This window comes from Vombatus ursinus, unplaced genomic scaffold (assembly GCF_900497805.2).
Source record: "Vombatus ursinus unplaced genomic scaffold, bare-nosed wombat genome assembly UNPS02014821.1, whole genome shotgun sequence".
Classification (NCBI taxonomy): domain Eukaryota; kingdom Metazoa; phylum Chordata; class Mammalia; order Diprotodontia; family Vombatidae; genus Vombatus; species Vombatus ursinus.
The window spans coordinates 50,370,781-50,394,628 of NW_020954599.1; the positions used below are offsets into that span (position 1 = coordinate 50,370,781).

A 23,848-nucleotide genomic window follows, 5' to 3' on the forward strand; every position below is an offset into this window, starting at 1 on the left:
AAATTTGTTCTGCAGGCAACTGGGAAATAAGATACACAGGCAAACGAATATTGAAATCTATCTTACTCTACAGGAAAATAGAAGGGGAAGAGGATGGGGGGGTAATAGAAAGGAGAACAGATTGAGTAAAGAAGAAATCAGTATTCAGGACGTCATGCAGTAGGGGAAGGGGAGGGATGGGTAGAAAATTTGGAACTCAAAATCTTGTGGAAGTAAATATTGAAAACTAAAAATAAATAAATAAATTGAGGAAAAAGGAAAGAGAAAAAAAGAAAAATTCAGTTGCTACCCCACAGACTTGTGAAGGAAGTATTTTATACTGCATAAAATACTGCAAGATCTCAGTTTCTTACATTTAGAGCTGCAAGGCACTTCAGATGCCATCTAACTGAAACCAATTTTATAGATGAGGAACCTGATGAGAAGTTAAGTAATTTACTCAACCTCACAGATGATTAAAATGCCTGAGCTCGAACTCACCAAGATTGTGTGTCTTTGTCAGGGGCAGTTTATCTACCCTGTAGATAGTTATGGTTCAATAAATGGTAGAATATAGAAAAACAAAAAAACTGTGACCAGACATGTGCAGCTGCCAGTTAAAACAGTCAGATCCATACATAAAGGAACTGTGGAGGAAGAGATGTCAATAGCTTCAATGGATAAAACATTGCTATTTGTTTGTGATCAGACAGGAAAAAGTCTCTCACAAATTTTTTCTGCTAGGCATTATTATTTCAAAAGGCCACAGAAGGATAAGAGAAGTCTCCTTCTATAGAGGGCAACTTGGTATAGTGGCGACAGAGATACATGAGACAGACCCTTGGTTCTAGAGCCAGTACTGGCCCTATGTGCTTAATTCATCTCTCACTCTAGGCCAGTTTCTTGTGTGTAAACTAAAGGAATGATATTAGATGATTACTAAGGTCCCTTTCAGACATCTGAATCCTATGACTGTAAATTAAGGCGGCACAAATTTGTCAGCTAAACCTGATGAAAGAAAACAAGATGAATGCAGCCAAGTGTTAGTCAAAGACACATGGACAATCCGCACTTGAGGGCTAAGCTGGCACTTCCTTAATCCCACCAACCCTTGGTGGAGGATTATTGTTCTTGCATGATCAATGGGTCCTGGAGCAGCCCTATCTCATCTTCAAGATAATATTCATATTTCTACCAAACCACCTACCATCCCTACCTATCAAGACTCACTAACTTAGAGATTCCTTTGACTTCTTTCTCTCCTTTAGCTCCTATATCCAAACTCTCATGCAATCTTATCAAAATGTCTCTTAGTTGCTATCCTTCCTCTCCATTTTCATAGGCACCGCTGTATAATGACTCCCTTCAGCACCTCATTCTTATAAAGCTGGCCTCCCTATCTCCATTCTTTCTCCTCTGTAGTTCCCTGTATAACACTGAAGATAGATTAATTCTTTATTTTCAGGTTTACTTTAGTAAAAAAAAAAATGAAGATCTAGATTTACAAACCAAATACATTATGGGAAGATGATACATTATTCTAAAGAATTTTTATTTTGCAAAATGATTCCCCACAAAGGCTATAACAAAAATTCATTCTTCCTAAAAATAGTTAGAAGGTTTGTAGATTTAAAGATGAAGTGAAAGTGAATGCACTTATAAGGGTTAAATTCTAATTAAAAGCAAATGCAATTATGTCTCTGATCAAGAATAATGTCATGTTTTCTTTGGGACTGCATCCGCCAGAATTCTATGTGAAAACTCAGCAGGTTATGTCTCTAAGGATTTGGGAAAGAGTCAAGAGGGTATGAATTAAAGCAGGAGAAGAAAAGATATAGCTTTGGATCCCCCAGTCTATGAGAGGCAGTGAGCCATGTCCCTGCTTACACCAATCAATGTTGGGTAGCACTTCTACAATCCATTAAAGTGCCTGCTTCAGCTCATGACAGCACTAGGCTTTCCCACTTTGATGGGCAAGTTCTTTGCTAGCCCTTTTGAGGCAAACCTGGGCCAGGAAGTAATGGCATTGAGAACTCACTGATTCACTATGAGGAATTATGGTATCCCATGCATAAAGGTGTCACATTTACAATCTTTATCTGATGATTCAGTTGCTAAGCATGGTAGTACAGGAATTGGTTTAGGCTAAGGTGCAAGTGTGACATAGATACAGCTTAGCTTTAGTTAATAAGATAGAAACTTCTCCTAAATCGGGGATGGGGAACCTGCAGCCTCAAGGTCACATGTGGTCCTCTAAGTCCTCAAGTGCAGCCCTTTGACTAAATCCAAACTTCATAGAAAAAATCCTTTTATTGGCCACAGGTTCCCCACCTCTGTCCTAGATGGATGACTTAGGACTCAGGTACCCCCCATCCAATAGGTAAGGGCCTCCCAAGAAGCCATGTTGGCTACTTCACCTAGATGTCTAAGATCTGATGGAACCTCTAGCTCTCTGCAGAATCACCTTCATCTGAGAGTTACCAAGAACATCTTTGAAAAGCAATTGGAAGACCATTAGAAGTTGTGCATCCTTATTACCCTCCTTGAAAACAACATCCTACCTCACTAAAGCAAGGGCCTACTTGAGTACTCTCAGCTCTGAATGTTGTATTGTTGTTTTTCAGTTGTTGTGTCCAACTTCATGACCCCATCTGAGATTTTCTTGGTAAGGATATTGGAGTAGCGTGCCATCTTCTATTCCAGCTCATTTTACAGATGAGGCAATTGAGGCAAACAAGGTTAAGTGACATGCCCAAAGTCACACAACTAGTAAGTGTCTGAGGTCAGATTTGAACTCAGGTCTTCCTGACTCCAAGCCCAGAATTTTATCCACTGAGACATCCAGCTGCCAAATGTTGCAGGGCATCAGAGAAAACCCTGTCTGGAATATTAACATACTTTTTGCTGTTCCTCTACTTGATTTAATAGCACAGGATGGGGAAAACTGAACTGAGAACATCATTTCTTTTTTGGGGGGGGGTGGTGAGCAATCTGGGTTAAGTGATTTGCCCAAGGTCACACAGCTAGTAAGTGTCAAGTGTCTGAGGCTGGATTTGAACTCAGGTCCTCCTGACTCCAAGGCCAGAGCTCTATCCACTATGCTATCTAGCTGCCCCTTAGAACATCATTTCTAATGGTTGAGAAGAGATATGAAGAGAAATGGGTGGTAAAAGTGTTTGCTGCTTATGTTGATTTCCTTGTTATTAACCTTGCATTTTTATTTTGAGTAATAATTTTTTATATTAGATGATATTGCATATGTGTAACTTTGGCTATCCAAGACTTGGAAGCAAAATGATGGCTTCTGAGCAATATAGAATGGACCTAAGCAGGTTCTAGATATCTGCAGGTAGTATTCCTTGGCCCTACTTAATAAAACATAGGGTTGGAGTCATTTTTATTGTTCAGATCTGCTATATCATTGGTATAGGGGATGTCTAGTACATATTAAAGTTTATACTTTAAAATGTTTGTGATTGTTGTTAAAGCCCTAGACTGGATTCAGAAGGACCTATATTCAAGTCCTGCTTCTGTCACTTACCAGCTGTGAGGTCCCAAGCAAGTCACCTCTCTTAGCCTGAGTTTTCACATCTGTAAAATGGAGATAATAATAACTCCCATCTTCAAAGACTGCTGGGAAGATTAGATGAAATAATGCATATGAGATAAAGTGCTTCACAAACCTTAAAATGTTAGCTATGAAAAGGTCATGTATGACTTTTTATTTCCTTTTTTTTGTGTTGCCATTTGGTAGCAAAAGCAACAAACTGACAGGAATTAAATTCCCCTCCCTGGGGCATCATCACTTCTAAACTCACCACCATGCTGCTAATTCAAGCCTTGATTGATACCACCTCTCCATTGGAGGTCTGGAGGGTGGAGGACCAAACTTCTCCCAGCGCTTTCCGTTACAGAGGGCAGAAACTAGACTCTCTCAGCTCATTCCACTTTGCATCTATTTACCTTTCTGGTTTCAACACCACAGCACAAGATGTCCCCAGCTATCTCCTGGTGTACCCTTCACCTTTCTTCCTTTTCTGTGATGTCTAACCCTTTAGATTGTAAGCTACTGGAGGGCAGGAACTATCTTTCTTTATTAGTTGTATCCCCAGCACTTAGAATAGAGCCTGGAACATCACAGGTGCTTAGTAAATGTTCATTGGATCAGGTTGGATTGCATCTCTGGATTTATATCAGAGATAATAAATTTTATATATTTACCACAATCCAACAATCTAATAATGAGACTTCATCATATATAATAGCTACAGAATTATACCTTCAGGAGACATAGTAAAATTGTGTGGAATTCCATAATTCTCTGAAACTTTAGAGATGAGCTAGTTATCACAGGGAGAATTCAAAGGAAAGGTCTTGTGAAACCGACCCTTGTTTAGATTTCCATTTAGATGCTCTCATTGCCATTAAATAGAAGAGCAATTTAGATGAGACCAATTGTCTTTTATAGATGAGAGATAGGCAGTTATGCGTCATCACCAAGTCCATTCCTTTGCCACAGACTAATCAAAATTCTGCAAAATGACCCCTGATTACACAATCCCCTAGACTATTACCTCACAGAGTAGATACTAATTATTCAGTTGAGGTTTCCATGACAACTGCCTTTGTTCAGTATGAGCCAGATCAAATAACAACTTAGAAAGTGGTGGAACATAGTAAAGAAGGAAAGCTGAAACCCTAAAGTTAGACCCAAAAGTTCAGTTTTTAAAAGCTGGAAGCTACAAAGGACAAATTGTCCACTTCTGAGATTGAGCTAGAAAGAGCTGCCTCTTTTGATCATTCAGATTTATAATTTCACAAGCAACAAACAACCAAAGTCTTGACATTTACCAATAACAAAGTCAGGCAATTTTATTTTCTTTGCTCTAAAATGTCTTTCCTAAATTAAAACCAGAGTTAGAAATTTAAATATTTTCAAAGATTTTTTCCTACATATTTCTGATAGATAAGTAAAGGGCATCTTTCAAAATATATTAGCAATAACTCCAGATTTGTACTCTTACCTGTGTACCTGTTGTTTTTACTTTATCACTCTCTTCACCCTCTCCACCACCACCACCATCCCATCACCAACCCCACTACCTAGTCCAAATAAAATGCAAACTCCTTGAGGACAAGAACTATTAAGGTTTCTTGTCTTTGGGTCCCCTGGTTGAGTATGGCGCCTTACATATACTAGGTGCTCAATAAACGGTCATTAAATTAAACTGAATGACAAATGCTATGGTCCAATGTTTCATTATTTAATATGTAATTCAATGGTCAAATAAATTTAAACTTGAGACAACATATTTGTTCTATATTCACTTGACTGTCAATCGTTAGCACATTCTTTATAACTATTACTAACATTTTTTAATTGGATACTAATGAGCTACTTAGATTTGTGTAATAGTTTCATAAGATATAATCGCTTTTGCTTACAGTAGCATCTCATTCATCTGGCATCATCATGCAGTGAGATGCTCTGAAAGTTTTCCCATCTGATGGTACACCAGCAGAACAAAAGCTTTAGATTGTTCTACTCTAGTGGAAAGATTTCAGGTACAGTCTCAGCAATGAAAGGAGTCTGCTTTCTGAGGGCCAACCTAACTAAGTCCAGAGCCCCTTTAGTCATGGTGGAACATGAACCAAAGAGAAATACAAAATGGCCCTTGATGCTCTGCAACACCTTTCTGCTTCCAAAGAGACATTGGCAGCATGATAGAAAAGAGAGTAATGGGCTCTAAGATTTTTCGACTGTCTATAAACTTTAACTTAGCTGCTGGTACTTTAAAAGTGAGGTCCCATCTAATGACCAACCAACGGCTATACTAATACAAGGGTTAAATCTTATCTATTTTGGTGATCTCATTATTAATGAAAGCTAAAGACAAAAATTGAAAAACTAAATAGAAGGATTGCTCCCAGGTTCTCCTTGGAGATGAAAATAATAATAATAAGCTAATACTTATATAGTGCTTATTATGTGCCAGGCACTGAACTGAACACTTTACAAATATTGTATCATTTGATCCTTGCAACAACCCTGGGAGGTAAGTGCTATTATTTTCCCCATTTTACACACAAGAAAACTGTGACAAATGGGCTAAATTAGTTGCCCCAGGTCATACATCTAGTAAATGTCAGAACCCAGATTTGGATTCAGGTCTTTTTGACTCCAGGCCCCATATTCTATTCATTGCACCACCTCACTGCCCCCAAAATGAAGGAATGAAATAAAATAAAATAAAATAAAGCTACTTTTATCCTGCATCCAAAGGCAACGAGAAATATCATTTGGTGGGACATGTGGTGATCATGGATTGTAGTGCTTATGTTAAGTATTTTTTTTAAACCGCAAAAATAATTACAGCTTATGCACCAAAATCTCCTGCAGAAGTTGAAGAGGTAGAGAAATTCTATGAAGAGTTTGTTAAGACCCTCCCGATTAAGGCGGTATTTACTTTGCTGTTTGGTGAACTTAATGCAAAGATGGGAATAGGTGAGGATAATGAGAAGATTAAAATTGACCTTGTGTCATTTTCTTGTTGATCCTATTTACAATTACTTGATTTTGCCCTGTAATTCCTTTTATCCTGTAACTGTTTAAGTCGTGGTTTTTTGTCTCTGAACTTAGTTCAGAGTTCAGCTGGCCTATAATGGGTCAAGTTTAAAAATCCAATTTTCTTGCCTCAAGGAATTTTGCTAACCTTGAGAAATGTGTGTGAACAGAAAGAGAATTGGGCCCAATATCTTTACACCACCAAGTTATCCTTCAAGGATGTAAGGTTTACTGTCCAAAAATCTGGGCCACTATCTCATACCTGGACTCAAACAAAGAGCACTTCTTAGTCTCACAAGAAAAGAAGAGGAGTCATTGCTAGCCCAACAATTTCCAACCAATCATGTTGTTTGTTCCCCGTGCCTCAGCTTTGTAACCAATCATGTTGCCCTTAATTCCATGATGTCATCTACCTTGCTCTGTTCTTTGTTCTGTACTCCCCAAAACCCTATATAAGGGGAAGTATACTTTTGCTTAGGGTCTTTGGCATTAATGGAGGCAAACCACGGGCCCACTTATTGATGGGTAGCATGCCCCTGCTAATAAATGTTATCTTGCACAAAGCTCTGCCTCAGTTTACCTTTTTGTTAAAATCTCAATTACAACAATAGTGAGGTAACTAGTTGAAATAGCACTGGATTTAGAGTGAGGAAGTTATTGTTCAGTCATTTTTAGTCATGTCTAACTCTTCATGACCCCATACGTGGTCTTCTTGGCAAAAATACTAGGTTGTCATTTCCTTCTCCAACTCATTTTACACATGAGGAAACTGAGGCAAACAGGGTTAAGTGACTTGCTCAGGGTCACAGAGCTAGTAAGTGTCTGAGGCCAGATTCGAACTCATGAAGATGAGTCTTTCTGACTCCAGGCCTGGTACTCTAACTACTACACCACCTAGCTGCTTCTAACTCATATATTTTAATTTCTTCCTACTCTTAATTGTTGACCTAAAGTGAGGAACACAAGTTCAAATCTGCCCTGAGACACTTACTAGCTGTATGACTCTGGGCAAGTCCCTTAGCTTCTGAAAGCCTCAGTTTCCTCATCTGTAAAATGAGGATAATAATGATACCTACTTGTCAAAGTTGTTGTAAGGTTTAAGTGAAATAATATTTCTAAAGCACTTTGTGAATGTTAAATCACTATATAAATGCTAGCTAAATGTCAGAAAATATAGATCAGGAATAAGGAATGAGAGAAGCCAAAAATTTGTATGTAAACTATGGAGAAGCATCTTGTCTTATTATTAGCAATAATAATAGCCACTGTTTATATAATACTTTAAGGTTTTCAAAATACTTTACGTAATTATCTCATCTGATCTTTGCAAAACTGTGAGATGGATGCTAATATTATCTCCATTTTACATTACAGGAAAGTAAGACTGATAGATGTTAAATGAGTTGTGCAAGGTCATACAGCTACTAAGTATCTGAGGCAGGATTTATACTCACATCTTCCTGACTCCCAAGCCAGGATCTAATCTGGGTCACCTGGTTCTTTGAGAAAAGAATAAGAAGGCACTGGCTATGGTAGACACCAAATAATATTAAAATTAAATCGACTCATAACAAAGAGAAAATTTTTCATTATTGACATAGAAGTTATCCATGAACTAGCTGTCTGCATAAAGTAGTATGACTGATTTGTTAGTACAAAGATTAAAATTAGCACAAAACTAGAAGAATAAAAATGAGAGGAAGAAACTGCTTGCAATTAAAATTATTTCACACTCACTTCTATTTTTTAATTGTCCAAATTGTTTATTTTGAAGAACTAAAGGTTCTCAGTGATTTGCTTTCCTCCCCATCAACTGATTACAGTAAAAAAAAAAAAGTCTTAGAAAAACTATGAATAAACAAAATATCAGAAAGAAATTGGATAGGTTAATAAGTCCTTTAAAAAAGACTGGAAGGCCCCACTCCCCCCATTTAGAAAAGAAAGTAGTATGTTCACATCACAGGAGAATTGCAGAGGTAGTCAAAGGCATTTAAGGCTTATGAGAATGGCAGGGAGAAAGAATTCACTTTAAAAATCAGTTAATAAGAGATTCAATTTACTCTCTTATGTAAGGCAGACCTTTTGATCTAAGATCAAAGCAAGGGCTCCTAGATGACAGAAGGTACAGATGCCCCTGGAAGATCCAGGTACAAAAATCTGCCATTAAAAATAGGTCTAGGGGCAGTTAGGTGGCACAGCGGATAGAGCACCAGCCCTGTATTCAGGAGGACCTGAGTTCAAATCCAGCCTCAGACAGATAACACTTACTAGCTGTGTGACCCTGGGCAAGTCACTTAACCCCATTGCCTAGCCAAAAAAAAAAAAAAAAAAAGAATAGGTCTACAAACAAGGGAAAAGGAAAATTGGCTTGACTGATAAGCACTTGCAAGAGGTCAAATCAAGTCCAATACCCCTTTCAAGTTGCAATTTAATGAGTCTTTCCCTGGCTTTTGTGGGAAAGAGGTCAAAAAGTCTCATAGGATATCTGCAGAACAATGTATCATGGAGGCAAACTTAAAAGGACAGAAACAGATTTAACACCCTTTTTCTTAAATATTAGTAGTGCCCCCAGAAAAGATAAAGGTCCTGTGTCATCAATCTATAATTTAAGGACTCTGTGAGCTAAATGGTTCATTTTCTTTTCTGAAACACAAGTTGTATGCCTTTACCAGACAAGGAAGGGGGAGCATTCCTTGGGCAGCTGTCCAACACATCATTCACATGAGTTTTTAGTCCCCTAGTAACACCATCAAGGGCTACTGCTGCAGGACCATCCCAAGATGTACATTTGCCCACCAAAACACAGATGTTCCTAGTACCCATGAAGATCCTACTCTTTCCCCATTTTCTTTCACTCCATCAAAGATTCTCTCATATTTGAAGCTAATTCTTGGATGCAAACCTAGGGAATTCCTTATTGCTCCCATAAGATTTGTTTTCTCTATTCCCTGAAAGATTCTGTGTCCCCTGGTCCTGTGTAGCCCTAGCTGTTTCTAGAACACAAGTTTGAGTAGAGAGCTACATGAAAATCTTCACATAAATCATCAACCATTTCCCTCCCCTGCCCACCCTAACTTGCACTAATTAGAAACTATAAACCTTGACACTCTAACAAAAGAATTTCTAGTCTGAAGATATTGGTATTAGTTTCCATTAGTAGAAAAAGATGCTGGATTTGCCACCTGGTAGGTTGAGGACTTTATTGTGTGAGTGAGTCCTGAGGCCCAACATGGGCTCATAATTGTCAATCTTGAGTTCAGACTCAGTTTCCTTGGTTCATTCCTCTTTTCTTTTGTCACATTTCTCATCATGTTCTTCTCTTGAAGATTGTGTATTCTCTGTAGCTCTGAGTTGTAATTTTGTGTCCTCACATTCACGTAAGACAATATGATCCTTGACCTTGCTTGGGTGTGCTAAGGGTACAGGATTGGTGACTAGAGACCCAAAGATATCACTGGTCTTTCCACCAGAGGGATTCAAGTGATATCAAGCCTACACAGGAATAGGCTCTTCAAAGATACTACTTCCTTTGTCTCCTGGAGGATTTGACCTTTTGAGTGTATTCTGGGGTTCCTCGGACAATCCAAAGATATTAGATGTCATTCTATTTGGTCTTTTTGAAGGAATAACTTTTTCTGAAGTTCCAAGGAGATTTCCTCCAGGGAGTTTCATTACCCTGGAGCTTGGCTTGCCACCCTCATTCTCCCACCCCTGGAACATGTCAGCAACAGCTGCAGTAGTGGTGGTGATTGTGGCTACTGAAGTGGCAGGGGCAGCAGCAACGGCACTCCTCTTACACTGGAGACCAGCACCGTTCTATCCTCACTTCTTTAAACAAGTTGTTGCCGGTGGAATCTTAGATGTGGATAGAAGTAAGGACATAAATACTGACTACCAAAATTCCACATAGAAGTTTAATTGATATAAATCTATTGCCATGACAGCATGACCAAAAGAGCCAAAAATCACCTTAGTTAGCAAACATTTGATTCACTTGCCATGTGGAGTGGTATGGCAATTAAGGATACACTGGTTTAGAATGGAAATTTGTTAAGCAAAATCTTATACAGAAGAACAGTGGAACATACAAGTTTCATTACTCCATAAAGCAGAGAGATGCAGTTGAGTATACGAACAGTTTAAAGGAAGCTTGGAGGGAAATCTAACTGAACATGGGGACATGGGGGTCAAGGCTGAAGATGGAAGGAGGACAAAAAACAATGGAAAAGATTTTCAAAGATTTTTGTAACAAACTTTCTTTGCCATCAGTAAAACCACCACACTTAGGCTTGAATATTACAAAAATGTGTGTGCTTATAAACAAAATAGATATGATACTAACAAGAACAAGATGGGAAAAGTAGCTGTGGTAGATGAAAGTACGTAAAGAAGAACGAAGCTGAATGGTGAGGAATCAATCCATGAAGAATCTGAAGAAGAAACAAGAAAAAAAAATGGACTCTATTAATTTCCCCCAAAAGTAACTGAGAGAACTTCAACAACAGACATATGCTCACTTTCTCCTTTATTTAAAATAGATCTTCTGTTTGCCTCAATTTCCTCATGTGTAAAATGGGCATGATAATAGCACCTACCTCCCAGGGTTATTGTGAGGATCGAATGAGATAAAAATTGTAAAGCACTTAGCACAGTGCCTGGCACATAACAAGCATTCTATAAATGTTATCTATCATCATCTATCATAAAATTTCATTATAACAAATATTTGATTATCATAATTATTTGTAACAGCTTACTCATTGATGATATTGTCTAGGAAGATTTTGGAAGAGAAGCAAAGAAATTAAGGCCTTAAGCCATAGTTAAGCTAGAGGCTCAAAGCTATAAATTCAGTTCCATTGTGTTCATATAAGAAGAAAGGTAGTAAAAGGGAGAAAAGCATGCATCAAATGCTATTGGTACTGAAAATGTAACAAGATACTAATGCCATTTGTTTAGAGATTTTTCCAATTGTTATGGTCTTCCATCTAAGGATCCTTGAGACTGTGTGTTTTGTTCTCTCTTGTTTATACTACGATAGGGTCTTTGAACTTACTTCCCTGAAATAAAGAATTCTATCCTGATCTGTAACATTTTACACATAGCTGCTAAGATTACTCTTATGTATAAAAAGTATGTATAAATACTACCAGATCATGTCTATTACTCACAGCTCTCTCCATAGTGTCACTATTTGTATAGAAATCACTCTCCTTGCAGCAGCATAATTTATTTAATAAATCTTTGATTTTATTAGAGCTGATCTTAAACCCAACACAAAATAGTTCTTGGTTCAATAATAATCAACAAGAAGAAGTTTACAAATAATATTCCATACTGTATCACACTATTACCATCATACAACTAACTGAAAGATGTAAAGAATATGTGATTTTGCTTATTTTTAAGGATTTTATTTAGTAGTGCAAAAGTATGCCTTAAAAGCTGTTTTTCCCCAAAATGTGTCCCATCCACACATTGATATTTTTCAAGATTCCTCAAAAGGTATCACAATAGAGATAACTTTGTTCAAGGTTCCCTCTGCAAAAGGTACCATAAGGAAAGAGATTCAGGTTGGAGTCCAAGTTAAAGAAGGATTCTTTCTACCTGGTAAGGTCTTCACCATATTCTCTATTTTCATATGATACCTTGTTAGTACCATCAATACCGCAGAATACTGCAAAGCCTCCTAGAAGAGATCTGGAACTACTGAAAAGAGATTGATCTAACCATCCACATTGGGAAAAAAAAGTGGATAAGAATGTCTATAGCTTGTCCATCTGTGTGTATACATGTGTGTATGTACATACATGTGTATAATGTATATTCATATGTACATATATACAATGTATATGTATGTATATATGTGTGTCCTTTGAACAGAGTACTAATAGAATTAGATGAACAGAGAAAGAGCTAGTTGCTTTTCAGAAACTACAAAGCTTCTTTAATGACCCCAAAATTCTCCCAGTAACAAAGGCACATATTTTTAACACCAATATTCTACTGGTGAGTCATGGGATGCTACAGTCTGAGAAAAATTAAAAATGAGATCACTCAGAGGGCATATGGTAGATGTAAGCAAGCTGCAACAGAAAACAAATTAAGAAGCTAGGAAGATGAACCAAAGAATACCATGAAAGAGTTATATGGTTGAAAAAGAGGGGTTTACAAGTAGAGAGAGTGAGGGTAGCCATTAAATGGCTCATATTTTTCCACTGGTATTCTCACAATGTCAGGAGAAATTGGGGGAAGCCCCCTTCCAACGAGGTGGACTCTCTATGGCAAGAACTTAGACAAATAGTCTCGCGGATTAAACAGATTGAATGAGTTGTGATCTACATTGCAGAAGAGAGCATCCACCTTGATGAGATTACTGATGAGTTTTGAATAAGTATTTAAATAATTAAAGTTGAGCCTTTTATTGCCCAAAAGTTTTTTGAGATTTTTAATTGAGATCTTTCTGAAATATAACATATATTCCCCTGCCATTGCAAATAGTATGCTGAATCTAAAATTTGTGTCGGTCAACCAGAGTCAATCATTATTGTAAACATCAATGATTGGGTTGTAATGTGATATAGTAATAACTTCAGGTTTGTTATGGAAGCCTCCCATAACAATAATTTGTTTTATCCTAAGCTTCAAACCGTTAACAAAAAAAGCAAATATTCAAATAAGCAAATAGAATAAAAACTGATCATACATAAAAGGGAAAGGAGAAGTCTTTATTAAGTACCTGCTGGGTATAAGGCAGTGTGTTAAGTGCCTTACAAATATTAAAACCATGAACTCCAAAGTTTTCAAAATTTTCTAACAAAAAATGGGCATATTATGGCCACCAGTTTCTTATTGGCAACATTTATACGATACTTTTTAAGTTTTGAAATTCTTTTGTAGTCAGAGGATCCCCAGCTCCTGTGGGAGGTTGGTTAAGTCATACAATCCTCTAAACAAAAGTTTTCTAATCTGTAGAATAAAGGGGTTATGCTAAATGATCTCTGAAATTCCCTTCCTGATCCTATGAAAAATGACAAACTCGTCTTCAAAAAGATTGAAATATACAAAAGGAAATAATTGAGCATTTATTAAGTGCCTACTATGCATTAGGCACTATGCTTAGTGTTTTACAAATATTATCTTATTTGATCTTCACAACAACCCTGGGAGATAGGTGCTACTAGTAGTCCCATTTTACAGTTGAGAAAACTTATTGTTTGTCCTTCGTTCTCGAAGAGGACCATGACATGAGGAAGGTGATGCCACAACTTGCAAGTGAATTGGATTTAAGTTAGGAAGGGCTGTGCAAAATCACTAGCCTCACTTTCTCTTCTGGAGCCATTTGCGTCCAGGGGCAAGATATAGATCAGGATGACTGGAGATGGCACAGGCAGGTAGCAGGTGACTTACTTTCCCAAAGTAGCAAGCTAATTAGTATCTAAGACAGGATTTGAACTCAGTTCTTCCTAATTCCAAGCTCAGCACTCTAATCACTGTGCTACCTAGCTATCCTTGGTAAGAGACACGAATGACATATACCAATATAAAAAAAGGCATAGTGGTATAAGAGAGTGTTCAGGGGACTCCAGTATCAATTTGATGACATTACAAGATACAGACCATTTTTTGCAGCCAATTTATGCCTAAGCTTTTCGTGGGGGAGCTTCACAAACTCTTTAGGGGGAGTTTTGCTTTATTTTTTGTTTGTTTCAGGAATTCCCAAAGCTACTTTTAGATATCTAAATTTTTGTTTGTTTGTAGAGAAAATGTGCCACATACCCACAAGTGCCTTGGAGTACACGCAAAGTCTGCAATAAATGTATGCGCAGCTTATCTGCTCATTTAAAAGCCAACCAAACTCTAGTCCTCAGAATATACCAAGCCATTGATAGATTTCTACTTTCGGCATCCAAAATGATCCCTATTGCTTTCTTCTTTAATTTTTTTCAGTTAATAAGAATTTATTATCTCTCCCTACACCCTACCCCGAGTGACATAAAGAAACAAGAAAAGAAAACTTTTGTAAGAAATATACGTAATCTGGGGCAGCTAGGTGGCTCAGGATAGAATTCCTGCCTTTCAGTCAGGAGGACCTGAGTTCAAATCCAGCCTTAGACACTTGATACTTTCTAGCTGTGTGACCCAGGGCAAGTCACTTAACTCCAACTGCCTCACCAAAAAAGCAAAAATATATATACATAATTACATGAAACAAATTCCCATATTGGCCATATAAAATGTTTATCTCTTTCTACATCTTAAAGCTGTCACTTTTCTGTCAGCCAGTAGTAGAATTCATCATCCTTGGTCTTCTGAAATCATGGTTGGCTGTAGCACTAATCAAAGTTCTTAAGTCATTAAAAGTTTTTTTTCTTTTTATAATGTTTTTGTTATTGTGTAAATTGGTTTTCTGGTTATGGTTACTTTACTTTGTATCAGTTCATATAAGTCTTCTCAGGTTTCTCTGAAACTATTGTGCCTTTATGGCACAATGGTATTCTATTACATTCATATATCATAACTTGTTTAGTCATTCCCCAATGAATGGGTACACCCTTATTTTCCAGTTCTTTCTCATTACAAAAAAAAGTACATATTTTTGTATACATGGGTCCTTTTCTTCTGTCTTTGATTTCTTTTAGCTATAGACCTAGTAGTGGTATGTATCAATGTCAAAGGACATGCACCTCTAAGTTACTATTAGAGTAACAAACACTCTCACATTCTGGTAAAACGCCCTTCTCCCATAGGGTCATACATGGTTCTTTCCAGATTCATAGTGTCACCTTGTTGCTTACAAAAAGATAAACATACTTTGGCAACTACTAAACAAGCAATTTCCTTTACTTAGGACCTATAAGGTCTGAGTAACTCTTTAGCTTTGCTCTCTTAGTAGGATGCTGCACAGAAACTATGTTGGCCATCATCTTGTTTCTTCAAGAAACATACTACAACAGTCTTCTTCATTCTTGCAGGACTGGTGGCTAAACTCAGATGCTCAGGTGGAATTACCCACAAGGCACTTTGAAAGGCTGGCACTTTTAAAAATTGTTTATTTAGTATTTTCCCCCAATTACAAGTAAAAACAATTTTAACATTTGTTTTTGTTTTAATTTTGAGTTCCAAATTCTCTCCCTCCCTCCCCTACTCCCTCATTGAGAAAGCAAGCAATTTGATGTAGGTTATACATGTGCAGTCATGCAAAATATATTTCCATATTAGTCATACTGTGAAAGAAAACACACACCACCCCCCCCCAAAAAAAAAAACAAGAAAAATAAAGTTTAAAAAAGTATGCTTCAATCTACATTCAAACTCCATTCAACCCATCTGATAGGTGTGGGGTGGTATCAGAGTTGTTTTGATTTCTCTACTCAATAGTATTTTAATTTCCATTTCTCTAATCAATAGTGATTTAGAATATTTTTTCATAGTGTGAGAGATGATCTCTCAGAAGTGAAGCCTCCTCAAAGGGTTAATAGTTTTTGTTAATAGTTCTCACAAAGGGCAGCAATTAGGAGATCACTGGTCATTTGGAGAGAGATAAGGTCAGAAGCCAGATAGTAAGAGGAGTGGGAGGAGAGAAATTGGAGGCACCTGTTGTAGATGGCCTTCTCAAGGAATTTAATTGTATTGTTGAAACACACTCCCTTCTAACCTTGTCAAAACTCTCTCAGACCTTGTTTTTAAGCATGTAGCAGAAAGAATAGAATAGCCCTACCCCACCCCCCAACCTAAACTGCAAGACTTCTTGCCTTTTCTTGTCTCCAGGCAAATTTGTGTACTCTGTTGCTGGGGAAGATTTCCGTGAATAGATTGTGCCCCCTGAAGCCCAGCCAATGGGATAAAAGGAAAGGGGGTTTGGGAGTAGGAACTCACATTAGGGTATAAATAAACCTTGCTTTCTGTAACCAACTTGTACCGGTACATGTCCTCCCTGGCCGGTGCCATTAGGGGGACCAGGGGCGGTACCCTTTATCATAAGAAAGCAGTAAACTCCTTTCTGCTTTCAAGGTAACTAAGTCTTTGTTTTGAATTTGAGTAGTGGTCTCTGTCCCACACAATAGGATTATAGGTAGCTTTAATTGCTTCGTCTAAAAACTGCCTGTTCATATCCTTTGACCATTTATCATTTGGTGAGTAGCTCTTATTTTTATAAATTTAACTCAGTTCTCTATATATTTGAGAAATGAGGCCTTTATCAGAGAAACTTGCTGTAAAAATTTTTTTCACATTTATGATTACTAATTATATTTCTTCCCTCCACCCTTTTTCCCCCTGTTTATCCTGAAATGTTTTGCTTCTGACTACCTCCTCCAATCTGCCCTCCCTTCTATCATCTCCTCCCCCTTTTCTTATCCCCTTGCTCTCCTACTTTCCTATACGGCAATAGATTTTTATACCCAACTGAGTGTGTATGTTACTCCCTTTTTGAGCCAATTCTGACATGAGGAAGAACCTTAGTTCACATGCTTACACACACACACCTTCCCCATCTTCTCCTTCACTGTACAAGTTCTTTTGTGCCTCTTTTATGTGAGATAATTTACCCACATTCTACCTCTCCCTTTCCCCTTCTCCCAGTGCATTCCTCTTTCTCATCACTTAATGTTTTCTAGATAACCATCCCATCATATTCAACTCACACCTGTCCTTCTATCTTTGTACACTCCTTCTAACTGCCCTAATAATGAGAAAGTACCTAATAGTTACAAGCATCTACTATGCAATTAGAAATAATAAGCAGGCAGATTTCAGAAAAACTGAGAAACACTTACATGCACTGATGCAAAATGAAATGAGTAGGACCAGGAGAACATTGTACACAGTAACTACAACATTGTGTGATGATCGAATATAAATGACTTAGCTCTTCTCAGCAATACAATGATCTAAGACAATTACAAAGGACTCATGATGGAAAATGGTGTCTACATCCAGAGAAAAAACTGATGGACTCTGAATGCAGATCAAAGCATAATATTTTCACATTTTTTGTTTTTACATGTTTTTTTTTCCTTCTGGTCTGTTTCTCCTTTCACAATATGACTAATATGGAAATAAGTTTTGCATGATTGTACATGTATAACCTAAATCAATTGCTTAGTGTTTTAGGAAGAAGAGAGAGGAGGGAGAGAGAGAAAAAAATTGGAACTCAAAATTTTGCTAAAATGAATGTTAAAAATTGTCTTAACATACAATTGGAAGAAATAAAATACTATTTTTAAAAGGAGTTATAGGTATCATATTTCTATGTAGGAAAGTAAACAGTCAAAACCTGGTACTTTTCAGGGAAAAAAAATGCCTTCTGTGACTGAAAGGCTAGATTCTGAAATAAAATTGCCTAGACAATTCAAAATCTTATCCCACCCCCTTTGTACAGGAGATTGGGGTTTGAGAACAGTGTCCTTGACCTCTCATCTCAGCTTTTATAGAAAGAACACTGAAAGGGTTATCTGTTTCTAAGTCAGCCAATCACCAGGAGACAGCCCTAGCCTCTACGCAGTGCCTATGGAGCAGCGAGCATGCTCACATTCCATGAGGAGGATTCACACACTCATTGATTGCAAACAACGGGCCATGACCTGCCATCTTATTAGGTTGTTAGGTATATTTTGTATATACTTATATGTGTACGTACATTGTCTCTCCTGGCTAGATCATAAACTCCTCAAGAGCAGATTCTCTTTCATTTTTTTCTTTGTATCCTTAAGATTTCACACAATGCTTGGCACATAATAAGAACTTAAGAAATGCTTGATTGGGGGAATTCCTCAAATCCATCAATGATTCTCCTGACCAATTCCACTTACTATATGATAGGGGCAAAAGAGAGATTTGAAGTATTCAATGTGAGGGGCAGCTAAATAGCACAATAGGTACAGTACCTGGCCTGGAGTCAGGAAGACTCCTCTTCCTTAGCTCAGATCTGGCCTCAAACATTTACTAACTGTGTGACCCTGAGCAAGGCACTTAACCCCGTTACCTCAGTTCCTCATCTGTAAAATGAGTTGGAGAAGGAAATGGCAAACCACTCCAGTACCTTTGCCAAGAAAACCCTAAATGGGGTCATGATGAGTCAGACATGACTGAAAAATGACTGAACAACAGCAACTAAAATTTGAGGAGGGAGATATTCCTCTTCAAATTAAAGTCTACTAGGAAAGGGAAGAAGTGAATGGGGAAAGGGGAGAATCAGAGAAGGCTTCATGATGGAGATGGTACTTGAGCTGAGCCTTGAAAGAAGAGAAGAATTTTCACAGGAGACATGGAGAGACTATTTTCTGGTCATTCAACAACAACAGCAACAATAGCTAGCATTTATGTAGTACTTCAAGGTTTACAAAGCACTTTACAAACATCTCATTTTATCCTCACAACAACCCTGAGAGGTAGATGCTATTATTAGCTTCCTTTTGTAGTTGAGGAAATGGAGGCAGACAGCAGTTAGGTGAATTGCCATGGGTTACACAGCTAGTAAGTGTTTGAGGCTGGATTTGAACTCAGGACTTTTTGATTCCATATCTATCACTTTATCCATTACACTGCCAAGCTGCCTCAAGCATTTATTGGGTGCCTATCGAGTTATCAAAGGCCCAAATGATAACAAGGCTCATGGTCTTTGGCACATATAATGCAAAAAAAATGAAGAAAACTATTCAACTGTGTGAGGAGCTAAAAATGTATCTATGGTTATTGAGCCTAGAATTCCCTTACCATTTTGTGAATGGGACAGTTACAGCAGAACCTTCATTGCCTGCTTATACTACATACCCCCTACCTTGTGTCCCTTTTCCTTCTGGTAACTACTGCAGAATCCTTTACACTTGAAAGATGATGATACTGTGTCTATACCATGATTCCTATGAAAAATGATAATCACATGTCTAGAAAGATAAATTCTCACCCATGGTACTGCCCTTCTCTATCCTTAGGAAACATAGCACTTAAAAGTCCTAGAGTAAAATACCCTCCACACACACAGTTCTTTTTGTTCAGTTCATACCCATCCTTTGAGGCCTAACCTGAAGTCCATCTCTTCCATAAGCTTTCCTTGACTCCTCCTACAGCTAGACAAAGTCTCCCTCCTTTCCTCTCAGAGCACTGTTAGTTCTCATTGCACATTCCCAATCTACTGTGCATTATAATTATATACCTCAGACCTATGTTTATATCTTGGAGGTTTATCAAATAATTAATACTCATCTTGGCTAGGGTTCCCAGAATCTCTCTGGGAAAAAAAATTCGGAACCTGACAGCCTTCTTACTTTGCCCCTGAGGCCAGTTGGCACAAAATGTCTGATACTAAGTATCCTAAACTCAAGGAAGTTGAAATTAAAGAAAGCATAAGCTGACTGTCCTGATCTTTATATCACTTTTTACAGAGTTCACAACCCCTCTATGTTTCATGATTTGCTATGCCTGTGTAGGGGGAGAGGGACCTTTGCCCTATCAAAGAAATATAAGATAATAGTCACAAACTTTGACCTTCCTCTTCCACTGTTATTTAATTCCTTCTTAGAGCTCATAGGAGATTTAACACAATCTGCTTGTTTCAAGTGCTAGCTGAAAGAGATCTGGGGGGAAATGAAAGGAAATTACTTAACTTAGCTGAGCTAGGAGTGAGGGATGGGGTGCTTCCTATTGGGTGGCATAGGGAGAGAAGTAGGTCTTGATAGTCAACAAAATAGAAAGTATATTGATAGCTGACTGAGTGACATTTTTGTTCATCAACCAAGTACAATGAGACTTTTTAATTTTTTTAACCAAAAGAATAGAAAGTATACTAAATGTCCATGCACACACACACACAGATGCAGAGTTGACCTGGGCCAAGCTCCCATAAGACAAAAGAAAGAAGAGATTGTAGTAGCAATTGACAGCTACAGCTGACAGTAACTGGAGCTCCCCAGAGAGGTAGCAGCCTCAGCAACAGATGACAACTCTCAAAGACAGCAGCGGCAGCTCATCAGAGAAGCAGCAGACAATAGCTTCAGAGGCAGAGAACAACAGAAGAGAATGGAGCTTCAGCAGATCAAGCCTGGCCCTGGAGTGGAGTGCAGTGTCAGAGCAAAGGAGAACTCTGAACTTTTGCCAAAGTTACTGACAAGAAAAAGGAAGAGGAATCATGAGGTATGTTCCAAGCATGACATCGTCACTTTGGAGGGTGATTTTTCTGGAGAATGCTTCCTTCTCCCCACCATTGCGGAAGTCTGTTGGAAATTGTGCGTTGATTCTGAAAATAATTCTAATCGCTTTATTGTCTCTGTTGTTTACATAGCTATGCTTTCCCAACTGAATGCTTAGCTATTTGATTGATGGTTCCTGATTGCTCTGTTGGTGAAGACTGCTCAAGTTCCCTTTGTATAGCAAGGATTATCCAAAACACCAGAAATGGAATCTGGTGTAGAGAAGGATTTGAGAGCTGAAAAAGTCATCATATGTTGGCCATGAGGAGACTCCCCAAATTTAGCTAGACTTGTCCTCGTAAATAGGAATCAATTAATCACGAGGCCCATATGTGAAGCCTTTACTGCTTGATGATATCTACCAAAGCTTGCAGTGGTATAACCTGCAAGAGTCCAGGGTCACCTCCATGCCAAGATGAACCATCAAAGGAAGACTAGAGGAAAATGTTTCAATAGTTTAGTGATTCTATGATCTCAGCAATGTGGGTAGTCCCTCTATGGTGCAGATCAAGGCAAGTCAATAAGTGTTTCTCAAGTGCTTGCTATACTCTCTCTCTCTTTTTTTTAATTTATTGATTTTTAGTTTTCAACATTCACTTCCATAAGATTTTGAGTTTTAAATTTTCTCCCCCTCCCACTTCTCTCCCACCTCAGATGGTGTACAATCTGATATAGGTTCGAAATATACATTCATGTTAAGCATATTTTCCCATTGGTCATAATGTAAAGAACAATTAGAAATAATGGGAGGAGCCATGAGAATGAAGCAATAAAACAGAACAACAAAAGAAAAGGAGAGCAAATAGTATGCTTCCATCAGCATTCAGACTCCATATTTCTTTCTCTGGGTGTAGATAACAGTTTCCATCATGAATCTTTTGTAGTTGTCTTGGATTCTTGTATTGCTGCGAAGAGCCAAGTCTATGAAAGTCAGTCATCCCATAATATGGCTGTTACTGTGTTCAATGTTCTTCTGGTTCTGCTCATTTCACTCTGCATCAGTTCATTTAGGTCCTTCCAAGTTTTTTTTTGAAACTTGCCTGCTCATCATTTCTTATAGCGCAATAGTATTCCATTACATTCATATACCACAACTTGTTCAGCCATTCCCCAATTGATGGGCATCCCCACAATTTCCAATTCTTTGCTACCAAAAAAAGAGCTACTATAGATATTTTGTATATGTGGGTCCTTTTCCCATTTTTATGATCTTTTTGGGATACAGACCTAGAAATGCTATTGCTGGGTCAAAGAGTATACACAATTTTATAGCCCTTTGGGCATAGCCTCAAATTGCTTTCCAAAATGGTTGGATAATTTCACAACTCCACCAACAATGTATTAGTGCTCCAATTTTTCCACATCTTCTCCAACATTTCTGTTTTGTCATGCTAGCCAATCTGATAGGTGTGATGTGGTACCTCAGAGTCATTTTGATTTTTATTTCTCTAGTCAATAGTGATTTAGAACATTTTTTCATATGACTATAAATAGTTTAGTTTCTTCCTCTGAGAACTGCCTGTTCATATCCTTTGACCATTTATCAATTGGGGAATGACTTATATTCTTATAAATTTGACTTAGTTCTCTATGTATTTTAGAAATGAGGCCCTTATCAGAAACACAGGTTATAAAAATTCTTTCCCAGTTCTCTGCTTCCCTCCTAATCTTGGATGCATTGGCTTTATTTGTGCAAAAACTTTTCAATTTAATGTAATCAAAATTGCTCATTTTGCATTTCATAATGTTCTCTATCTCTTGTTTGGTCATAAATTCTTCCCTTCTCCATAGATCTGAAAGGTAAACTATTCCTTGCTCTTCTAGTTTGCATATAGTATCAGTCTTTATATCTAAATTGTGTATTCATTTTGACTTTACCTTGGTCTAGGGTGTAAGATGTTGATCAATGACCAGTTTCTGCCATCCTATTTTCCAGTTTTCCTAACAGTTTTTGCTAAATAGTGATTTCTTATCCCAGAAACTGGAGTCTTTGGATTTATCAAATTGTAGATTAGTACAGTCATTGACTGTTGTGACTTGCATACCTAACCTATTCCACTGATCCACCACTCTATTTCTTAGCCAGTACCAAGTAGTTTTGATGATTGCTGCTTTATAATACAATTTAAGATCAGGTACAGCTAGGCCACCTTCGCTTGCATTTCTTTTCATTAGTTCCTTTGATATTCTGGACTTTTGTTCTTCCAGATGAATTTTGTTATTGCTTTTTCTAGCTCTATAAAATAATTTTTTGGCAGTTTGCTTGGTATGGCACTGAATAAGTAAATTAATTTAGGTAGAATTGTCATTTTTATTGTATTATCTCAGCCAGCCATGAGCAACTGATATTTTCCCAATCATTTAGATCTGACTTTATTTGTGTGAAAAGTGTTTCGTAATTGTGTTCATATAGTTCCTGGTTTTGTTTTGGCAGGTAGACTCCCAAGTATTTTATAGTGTCTACAGTAATTTTAAATGGAATTTCTCTTTCTATCTCTTGCTGCTGGGCTTTGTTAATAATATATAGAAATGCCAATGATTTGTGTGGGTTTCTTTTATATCCTGCAACTTTGCTAAATTTTATTATTTCAAGTAATTTTTTACTTGTTTCTCTAGGATTCTCTAGATATACCATCATATCATCTGCAAAGAGTGATAGCTTTGTTTCTTCTTTGCCTATTCTAATTTCTTCAATTTCTTTTTCTTCTCTGTTTGCTACAGTTAATATTTCTAGCACAATATTGAATAACAGTGGTGATAATGGACATCCTTTTTTCACCCTTGATCTTATTGGAAATGTTTCTAGTTTATCCTCATTGCATATAATGCTTGCTGGTGGTTTTTGATAGATGCTATCTATCATTTTAAGGAAAACTCCATTTATTCCTTTGCTCTCTAGTGTTTTTAATAGGAATGGGTGTTGCATTTTGTCAAATGCTTTTTCTGCATCTATTGAGATAATCATATGATTTCTGTTAGTTTTGTTGTTGATATGGTCAACTATGCTGACCATTTTCCTAATATTGAACCAGCCCTGGATTCCTAATATAAATTCTACCTGGTCATAGTGTATTATCCTTGAGATAAGTTGTTGAAGTGCCTGCTATTCTCAAAG

General features: G+C 37.5%; 1 pseudogene; it reads right to left on the minus strand.

The window, feature by feature from the left end:
* Nucleotides 1-9,687: 9,687 nt before the first annotated feature.
* Nucleotides 9,688-10,264, minus strand: LOC114024419 (annotated as a pseudogene).
* Between the last annotated feature and the right edge of the window lie 13,584 nt (nt 10,265-23,848).